Here is an 11,095-nt window from a genome sequence, read left to right as displayed (position 1 = left end):
ATGTGGGGCTCGATCCCTCTGAGCCACTCAGGTGCCCCAATCTTTTTTTTTTAAAAATGGGTCCCTTTATTCCAGTTCCTTGCCATTGCTCCAGGCAGTGATTCCACTTTGTAGGAGTGTTCAAATCAGTCACTGTCCATTAGATTTTTAGTGTTAGAAGAGGGACTTCAGAGTTCATTTATTTCCCATCAAATCAGGAGCATCACTGAAAGGGGGGGGGATACCCAATTTATGCTTACATTTGATAACATTTCTAGTTACTGAGGATTTATTATGTAGATGGGATTCCAGTCCACTGTTGGATGACTCAAGTCTTTACAAATATTTGTTATTAGACATCCTGTCATTTATTCAGTGCTTAACATGTATGAAGATATATATTCATACATAAAAGACACTGAGTTGGGGGCACCTGGGTAGCTCAGTCAGTTAAGATCTGCCTTCAGCTCAGGTCATGAATCCAGAGTCCTGGGACAGAGTCCCCCATGGGGAAATCCCCGCTCAGCAGGGAGTCTGCTTCTCCATCTGCCCCTCTCCCTGCTTGTTCTCTCTCTCTCCGTCAAATAAATAAAATCTTTTTTAAAAAACCCCACTGAATTGTACACTTTACAATGGTGAATTTTATGTTATGTGGATTAGATCTCAATTTTTTTAAAGATTTTATTTTTTAGGAATCCCTACACCCAATGTGGGGCTCAAACTCATGACCCCAAAATCAAAAGCCACATGCTCCACCAATTGAGCCACCCAGGCACCTCTACATCTCAATTTTTAAAATGAAGTAAAGAGGGGCACCTGGTCGGTTAAGCTTCTTCCTTCAGCCCAGGTCATGATCCTAGGGCCCTCCTCCCTACTCAGCTGTAAGTCTGCTCTCCCTTCCCTCTACCTGCTGCTCCCTCTGCTTGTGCTTTCTCTCTCTCTGTCAAGTAAATAAAATCTTTTACTTATTTTTTTTTAAAGATTTTATTATTCACTTGACAGAGATCACAAGTAGGTAGAGAGGCAGGCAGAGAGAGAGAGGGGGAAGCAGGCTCTCTGCTGAGCAGAGAGCCTGATGTGGGGCTCGATCCCAGGACCTTCAGACCATGACCTGAACTGAAGGCAGAGGCCCAACCCTCTGAGCCACCCAGGCACCCTGTAAATAAAATCTTTTAAAAAATAAGGTAAAAATTGTCTAAAACCAAGAACCAACATTGTTATAAGGAAAACCATTTTAGGCATTCTCCATTAAAATGAGAAACAAAAATGTTTCAAAATAAACATCAACATATAATATTGTATTAAAAATCCTATCATAAGAAATAGGGTATAACTATTTGGAAAGAAGAGAGGGATGCATGAAATATGTGAAAAAGATTAAGAGTACACTTATTGTGACAAGCACTGAGTAATGTATAGAATTGTTGAATCATTATATCGTACACCTAAAACTAATATAACACTGTTAATTATACTCAAACTAAAAAAATAAAATAAAAATCTAAACAGGAATTTAAAAAACCCAAAAAATGGGATGCCTGGGTGGCTCAGTTGGTTGAGCAGCTGCCTTCAGCTCAGGTCATGATCCCAGCGTCCTGGGATCGAGTCCCACATCGGGCTCCTTGCTTGGCAGGGAGCCTGCTTCTCCCTCTGCCTCTGCCTGCCACTCTGTCTGCCTGTGCTCGTTCTTGCTCCTCTCTCCTGACAAATAAATAAATAAAATCTTAAAAAAAAACCCAAAAATTTATTTGGAAATTAAAACTAGAGGGGCTCCTGTATGGCTCAGTCAAATGCCTGACTCTTGATTTCCGCAGCTCAGGTCATGATCATGATCTCACAGTCTTAAAATTTAGCCCTGCGTGGGGCTCCCCGCTCAGCACAGAGTCTGCTTGAGATTATCTCTTCCTCTGCCTCTTCCCCTGCTCTCTCACTTTCTTTCAAATAAAAGTCTTTAGAAAAACTAGAAATACCATTTTTATTTTTTTTAAAGATTTTATTTATTTATTTGACAGATGGAGATTACAAGTAGTCAGAGGGGCAGGCAGGAAGAGAGGAAGAAGCAGGCTCCCCTCTGAGCAGACAGCCCGATACGGGGCTCGGACCCAGGATCCTGGGATCATGACCTGAGCCAAAGACAGAGACTTTACCCCACTGAGCCACCCAGGCATCCCTAGAAATGCTATTTTTAGACACGACTGTATACCTAGAAGCCCCAAAAGAATCAACTAGAATTAGAGATAACAGAAGGATTTCTGCTGAATACAAACAGAAGAGGATTGGAGACAGAAACGGGGGAAACAGTACATTAGGGATAGAAGGAGGAAAAGGAGCTGGAAGAAGCCTGAGAGGAAAAACCTTAAGAGACAGAGGATAATTATTGTGCAGTACTGTTCTAAGAGCCAAGATAGACTTTCAAGAAAGAAATGGTCCAGTCAGATCTGGATTAGAGCATCCATTGAGCCTGGTAATCAGAATTCAACAAACCTAAAAAACAGAGTAAGGAAATATTATTATTATTATTATTATTAAAGATTTTATTTATTTATTTGACAGACAGAGATCACAAGTAGGCAGAGAGGCAGGCAGAGAGAGAGGAGGAAGCAGGCTCCCCGCTGAGCAGCAGCCCGATGGGGGGCTCGATGCGGGGCTCGATCCCAGGACCCTGGGATTACGATCCCAGCCGAAGGCAGAGGCTTTAACCCACTGAGCCACCCAGGTGCCCCAGGAAATATTATTTAATAAATCTTACATATGCTATCCACAAAGTAGATGCTCACTGAGTATCTTTGAGTAGCTTTGCTCAAAGTGAATCTGAGGACCAGCAGAAGTTGTTTCATCTGGGAACTTGCTGGAAGTGCAGAATCAAGTTCCTGTCCTTAGAGCCTATTGAATCAAGTGTTACTTATGCATGTTAAAGTTTCCAAAAACACTTCTTTATAGGTATTTAATGACATTCCCTCTTGGCTTTCTATAGCTGACTCACTCTTTCTTTCTTTTTAAGATTTTATTTATTTGACACAGAGAGAGAGAGAGAGAGAGAAAGCACTCACATAAGCAGGGGGGAGAAGAAGGCAGAGAGAAAAGCAGGCTCCCCCCTGAGCAGGGAGCCTGATGTGGGACTCAGTCTGGAGGCTCCAGGATCATGACCTGAGCCAAAGGCATGCTTAACCAACTGAGCCACCCAGGCGTCCCTATAGCTTACTCTTTCAAATGAGTGGTCTATGCAGGCTGCCTCATTCTTTAACTTCCTAATGAAAATGATCTGGCTTCAATTCTACCAGAATGGAACTTTATTCAACAAATATTTGTTGAGTTCCTATGTTTCAGACACCGTTCTAGGCATTAGGATACATCAACGAACGAACAGGACAGAAATCCCTGCCCATCCTAACTGGGTCCTCGTAAGATCACTAGGTAATAAATGATAAGTTCCATGAAGACTGACTTTACTTCTTCTCATTTCCCCCCAAATTATCCTTTGAGCAGCCCAGAGCATGTGATAATAGCTGTACAAAACCAAAAACAAGCAAAATCTTTTCTGACTAAAGACAAATATTCTCAGGTTGAAAAACCAAGCCCCACTGGTAATGAAGCCATTACTCCTCTCCCTCCCTTTTTATCCTCGCCCTAAGTATCCCTTCTGTAGGAATACCCTGCTATTCCAAAGGAAGAGATTGAAGCTCTATGCCAAATAATAATGAGCATTCATCAGGAACATTTTGCAAGTGAAGTTACAACTTAGATATTGTTGTGATATAACAAAATTAAAATTTTTTCATATATGATTTGTATTGAGCTTTTATTTTAGAACATAGTTGCTCCCTTTGATCTCTTACATCTTCAAATACCATATTGGAACTCAAGCCAATGCATTGCCACTTGGAAACAGAAAAATTAACATTTGCTTTATTTTATCATAAGTTATATAAAAAATCGAGGAAAGAAAAGTTTATAATAACAGTACAGCTTCTATCTACTGTATTACTGTAATAACTTTGACTTTCACTTTTTTAATGTTCAACGTGGATTTTTAGTTATGAACCTACATTAATTTTGTTTTATTATAATTCTCTGTATATGGTCACTGTGTCTTAAATTTAATATGAATGTTTTTTTTTTAAACAGGGAATTTATTTTATTTTATTTTATTTTATTTTTTTAAAGATTTTGTTTATTTATTTGTCAGAGAGAGAGAGAGAGAGCAAGCACAGGCAGACAGCGTGGCAGGCAGAGGCAGAGGGAGAAGCAGGCTCCCTGCCAAGCAAGGAGCCCGATGCGGGACTCGATCCCAGGACGCTGGGATCATGACCTGAGCCGAAGGCAGCTGCTTAACCAACTGAGCCACCCAGGCGTCCCTTAATATGAATGTTTTAAATTAAAAAAACTTTTTTATTATACTTTCAAAGGTTTAAAACCTCAGAGAATCAGTAGGTCTCAATCCATCTCTTTCTTGTGACTTTGTACTAGTTGGCCTGATGTTCACAAAGGCATTTATTTATTTTTTTCAACAAAAGTGTTTTTTAATATTTTTTTCTTTAAAGATTTTATTTATTTATTTGTCAGAGAGAGAGGGAGAGAGCACAAGCAGGCAGAGTGGCAGGCAAAGGCAGAGAGAGAAGCAAGCTCCCCACCAAGCAAGAAGCCTGATGCAGGACTCGATCCCAGAACCCTGGGATCATGACCCAAGCCAAAGGTAGCCAGCCAACCAACTGAACCACCCAGGCATCCCATCAACAAAGGTTTTAAATTTCTTTATGTCCCAGCCATGATGTTCAGTTTTAAGGATAGAAAAACCGTTCAGGGGGCACCTGAGTGGCTCAGTGGGTTAAAGCCTCTGCCTTCAGCTCAGGTCATGATCCCAGGGTCCTAGGATCAAGCCCCACATCGGGCTCTCTGCTCAGCAGGGAGCCTGCTTCCCTTCCTCTCTCTCTCTGCCTGCCTCTCTGCCTACTTGTGATCTCTGTCTGTCAAATAAATAAATAAAATCTTTTTTAAAAAAAAGAAAAACTGTCGGCGCCTGGGTGGCTCAGTGGGTTAAGCCGCTGCCTTCGGCTCAGGTCATGATCTTGGGGTCCTGGGATCGAGTCCCGCATTGGGCTCTCTGCTCAGCGAGAGGCCTGCTTCCTCCTCTCTCTCTCTCTCTGCCTGCCTCTCCGTCTACTTGTGATCTCTCTCTGTCAAATAAATAAATAAAATCTTTAAAAAAAAAAAAAGAAAAACTGTACAGTATATGAATGCAAACCTTTTTACAAGTCACTTTTGGAGAGATTTCTGTTTTTTACTATGGCAAGTAGAAATCTTCACAATGTTTTACATTTGTATTTTTCCTATTTAGGTGACTTAGGGTAGAATGATCATTTTTAACTTTTTTATTTTTTATTTTTAAGAGAGATTGAGAGAGTGTACACTCATGAGCCAGAGTGGGGGCAGGAGAGGGCTAAGGGAGAGGGAGAGAGAGAGAATCTTAAGCAGACTCCACACTCAGTGCAAAGCCTAACACAGGGCTTGATCTCACAACCTTGAGATCATGACCTGAGCCAAAATCAAGAGTTGGACACTTAAGTGACTGAGCCACCCAGGTGTCCCAAACATTTTTAACTTTTTATTTTAAAGTAATTTGAGACTCACAGAAGAGATGCGAAGATATTTCCTAGGTACCTGTCACCCAGCTTTCTCTAATATTAACACCTTACATAACCAAGATATAATGGTCAAAATTAATAAATTAACATTGGTAACATGCTATTAATTTAGGTACAGACTTTACTAGGATTTAATCAGTTTTTCCACTAATGTCTTTTTTCTGTTCTCAGTTCCAGACCAAGATTCAACATTGCATTCAGTTGTCATATCTCCTTAATCTCCTCTGGTTTCAATCGTTACCTTAGTCTCTTCTTATCTTTCAAGACCTTGATATATTTGAGGAATTCTGGTCAGGTATTTTGTAGAATGGGTTCTTCTGATGTTTTCTCATGATTATATTGAGGTTATGAACTTTTAGGAAAATACCAGTGAGATGAAGTGGCCTTGCCAGACCACATCAGGAGGTACATCATAGTGATATAGGTCATAACTGGTGATGCTAACCTTGATCGTTTAGTTAAGATGATGGCAACCAGCCTTCTCCACTGTGAAGTTAACTCTTTTCCCCCTTCATCAGTAATAAATACTTGGAAGGAGATACTGTAAGGTTATCCAAATTTCTCATTTCTTCTTAAAACTTTACCCCAATAATTATAGCTCATCAGTGAATCTTGTTTGCAGTAATTACTAAAGTGGTGTTCTATTTCTCTTGTTCCTTCTATATTTATTAGTTGGAATTCTTTTTTTTTTTTTTAAAGAATTTTCCCTACTCTGAGGTGAACATTTTAAGTCTTTATCTTAGTAGAAGTAGCAATCTCATCACCATAGTAGTCCCTATAATATAGGTCAGGAATGTGTGTGGTAGAATGAATTTATATATTTAACAATGCTTTTTATTTATATATTTAACTATATGTGTGTGTGTGTGTGTGTGTGTATGTATATATATATATATATATATATATATATATATATAAAACAATATTTAACAATTGCTTAATACTATGTGCCAGTAACTGTTAGGCATTTGGGGTACAACAAGGTGTAGTCTCTGCTCAAGACCTTATATTCTAGTCTAGCATAAGATGATACTTAGATTTCTGTATTGAAGACTGGTAGATTTCTCTGAGCATATAACATATGACCCCACAAAAGCCTTCATAGGGCCAAATAATACTTTATCTGACTGACTGATGTCCTTATTTTTAATATTCTCTTCAATGAGGACAAACTGGACTTCCTCCCCTCAACCTTTGTGCCTCCCCCTCAACACTTCTAAATGAAAGTCTTCACTGCTTCACCTCCCCCACATGAATCTTATACAAGTTTCTCTTGTTGGCCAACCATCACATGGAGCCATTCAGGGAAAGGAATTCTGGGAAATCGGTTCCAGTTTAGCTAAACTGACAAAGTTCAAAACCACTATAGATCATTTGACCATCGTACCTTCATTGAAAATTTCTCCTCCTTTGGCTTCCTGACACCACTCCCTTCAGGTTTTCCTTTGGATTTCTTCCCTTCCATTTTTGTTGCTAGTCATTTTCTTCCCAAGCTTTAAATGTGTGGTCCGCTGTTTTTGCTTCAAACTCCACAAATTCTCACTAACTAGTTTTGTCCACTTTTATGGTTTCCACTACTGTTTGTATGCTAATGACTTCTAATTCCATTTCAACCCAGACCTCTCTTAGAAACTCCAGGAAAAATAATCATTTGTCTATCCTTAGGCATTTCATTTGCCTATTCTTTGGTGCTTCATTTCTAATATATTCAAAATTGAATTATTACCATTCCTTCAAAACTGTTCTTCCTCTTCTAACCCCAATAAGGACTGCCAAGCAATTTTCTTGGGTTGGGGGAGTCCTCAATGACCCCCTCCCTACTTTACTCAACTATTTCTGTATTTTTTCTGAAAATCTTTCACTTAAAACACTGCTTCTTGGGACACCTGGGTGGCTCAGTCAGTTGGGCATCTGCCTTCGGCTCTGGTCATGATCCCATGGTTCTGGGATCAAGCCCCTGGGATCCAGTCCTGGGGAGGAGCCTGCTTCTCTCTCTGCCTCTGCAGCTCACCCTGCTGTGCTCTCTCTCTGTGTCTCTCAAATAAATAAAATCTTAAAAAAAAAAAGCACTGCTTCTCATACCAATTTTGGTATTAAGATTCTTAGTGGCAAAAAAAAGTTATTTTAAGCTAGTCTAATCGTAGTAGTAGTAACACTTAGTGGATTTGTGCCAGTGCCTGGCACATTATAGGCACTTTAAAATGCAAGGGCACCTGGGTGCCTCAGTTTGGTTAGGTGTCTGACTCTTGGTTTCAGCTTGGGTCCTGGTCTTGGGGTTGTGGGATCAAGCCCCTCCTCCCATCAAGCCCCACATCCAGCACTGTGCTCAGAGCGGAATCTGCCTGAGATTCCCCCTCTCCCTCTTCCCCCCCTCCTGCTCATGCATGCACATGCTCACTTTCTTTCTCTCTCTCAAATAAGTAAATAAATCTTTAAAATGCAAGGGAATTAACATAATTGGATTGATGAGTAATATCTCCATTTTACAGATGGGTGAATTATATAGACACTATTGATTACAGGGGTAATAAATATCAAATTGCAAACATAATTTAAAGTTATCTTAATCAAGAGAAGTCTGGGTGGCTCAGTCGGTTAAGCATCTGCCTTCGACTCAGGTCATGATCCCAGGGTGCTGGGATGGAGTCCCACATCAGGCTCCCTGCTCAGCTTTTCCCTCTGCCTGCTGCTCCTGCAGCTTGAGCTATCTCTCTCTGGCAAATAAATAAATAAAATCTTTTTTAAAAAAGTGTCTTAATCAGGAAAGTCAAAGACTATACTGCAAAAACAAATTAATCCTGAAACCTTAGTGGCTTAACACAAGAAAGGTTTATTTCTCACTCACTGGGCAACTAACTCTTCAAAACAACTACTATTGATTTTTATTACTTGCAATAGTTATGTTCTATAAAGAAACTCTGAATTAACAAATACTAAACCATTGCTCTTAGGGAAAATATGAGGTTAGGTTCCTATAAACCTCTGGTCACAGCATTTTCCTCAGTAGGTGGATATATAATCTTGCTTTGTATATAGTGTTTTATGTAAGGTGTTTCTGTTTGAAGACTCCTTATTTAATGTATGTATGTTGTTGATTCATTAGCACTGGCTTCTTTTTGTCAGTAGCACTGCAACTCACACCTGAATAAAGTTCATATTTTCTCTGTAAGTCACATCACAGGTTTCCTGTGCTTAGGAGCACTAGAAAGAACCTGAACATTAAGCATGAGGGCCATTTTAAACAGCAAAATCACCAGCAAAAAGAACAAAAAATGCAAAACTTGTGGCACTAAATAGATCATGAAAAGGACATGGATTTCTAGTATGAGAAGGCAGTGGAGTATTGCCTTGAGTAATCTCAGCTGGGAACACGCACATCAGGGGAATCAAATTTTTCACCACTCTGCCTACATCTGTGAGTGATTATGAAAAAACCCAGAAGTTTTGATTTAGGTTCACAAATTTTAATGAGTAGGCTAATTCACAAATACAGAACTCATAAATAATGAAAATTGATTGTACATGTTCTGTGATAACTTGGAGCTTGAGGCTACTTGGTCTTGTGACACCGCCATCTCAGCCTGCAGTTTCTAGGAAGAGATTACCGGAGTAACATTCACTAACTCTTAAGTTCTTTGGTCATTTACTAGTCACTGGCCAAAACTAGTCACCTGCCCCTACCCAACTGAAAGACATCTGGAAAATGTGGGTGGGAACTTCTTGGATATCTAGTGAACAACATATAATTCAGTTACAAATAACAAATCAAAAAGGGAGAAAAATAATTGTAATTTTCAGAGGGAGGAATGTGTTTTTGTGAGACAGAGTACCCTAGGACAGGTTTGGGGCAGTGAGGATGTTTCAGATTTCCCAACTTCTCTGGCTCCTTCTGGGTACCTCCGTTTCAGTAGCCAGATTACAGAGCATTCCAGTCATCCCCACCAATCTTATCCATTTCACTTTAGCAAGATACATTAATTTCCTATTCTGGACCTCTGTAATTTCAGTTTGTTTCCGTTTTTCTCTCTTTCTCTTTGATCATTCATAGATTGGAACTCTTCTCACTCTTGTCACCAGAACACAGCTGATTCTCGAACAACATGGGTTTGAACTGTGCGGTCTACCTACATACAATTGTTTGGTTTGTTTGTTTGTTTGTTTAGATAAATACAGTACTGTAAATGTATTTTCTCTTCCTCATTATTTAGTTAATAATATTTTCTTTGCTCTAGTTTATTAGAAGAATATGGTATATTATACCTACAATACATAAAATATACATTAATTCATGGTTGTTAAGGCTTCCAGTTAACAGTGGGCTATTAGTAGTTAAGTTTAGGGGTAGTTAAGATTTTTAACTGCACGGTGGGGTTGGGGGGTGGTGCCCCTAATTACCTGCCTTTTCAAGGGTCAACTGTATAAGCAGTAACCTGCTTATATCAAATAGTTTGAAACATTAGCTATAAACCCTAAACACTTTACCCTCAGTTGGCACATAGTCTGAATCCTTGGTGGCAACAGGATTGCTTAAGCCACTACTTGCTCCATCATCGTATGGACTGCCAAGAATTTCCCAGCCTGGGTTGAGGGAGTACTCATTGTTCCTCTCTCTGTTTGAGCCAACTAGTTTCATACCTGTTCTCAAGGTCTTTCAGTCAAGACACTACTTCCTGGTAAGAATCTCTGTATTAATTAGGGCTCTTTAGTTTCAAATAAAATAATTAATAATGAGTTAGTCTGATAACAATAGTAGCAACATTTAGTGAATGTTTATTTTGTACCAGTGCCTGGCACATGAAAGGTGCTTATTCTTTGTTGGACGAATGCCACATACTGTGCTAAGTACATTAAGTGCATTATCTAATTTAATCCTCTCAATAAGTCTATACTAGTATCTCTCCTTTTTATGGAAAAGAACACTACGACACAGAGAGGTTAGAAACTGCCCACAGGCATGCCTGGGTGGCTCAGTGGGTTAAAGCCTCTGCCTTTGGCTCAGGTCATGATCCCAGGGTCCTGGGATCAAGCCCCGAGTTGGGCTCTCTGCTCCTGGGGACCCTGCTTCCTCCTCTCTCTCTCTGCCTGCCTCTCTACCTAGTTGTGATCTCTGTCAAGTAAATAAATAAAATCTTTAAAAAAAGAAAAGAAAAGAAACTGCCCACAACACACAGCTAGTAAACATTGGAGCTAGGATTTGAACCCAAGCCACTTCAGTTTTTGGGCTATGTTAGTAAAAAAGGAGAATTTATCATAAGAGGGTTGTTATACAACCAAGGGCAGAAATTCAGATGGATTGCAGGATGGGCTGGAACCAGGAGATAGAAAACTATTGGGAATCCAGGTCTTATTCTTTGATTCTCCTCTCTGCTTTTCAGACTGGATGTGGTAACTTTGATGGGTAAAGGGAAAATATCAGCTAAGGGGTACAATAGATCATTTCACTAATCCCGAATTTTTATTTGTCTCAGAAAATC

The sequence above is a fragment of the Enhydra lutris genome, unplaced genomic scaffold (genome assembly GCF_002288905.1).
Source record: "Enhydra lutris kenyoni isolate GAN:26980312 unplaced genomic scaffold, ASM228890v2 scaffoldscaffold4, whole genome shotgun sequence".
Taxonomy (NCBI): Eukaryota; Metazoa; Chordata; class Mammalia; order Carnivora; family Mustelidae; genus Enhydra; species Enhydra lutris.
This window is presented reverse-complemented; position numbering follows the sequence as displayed.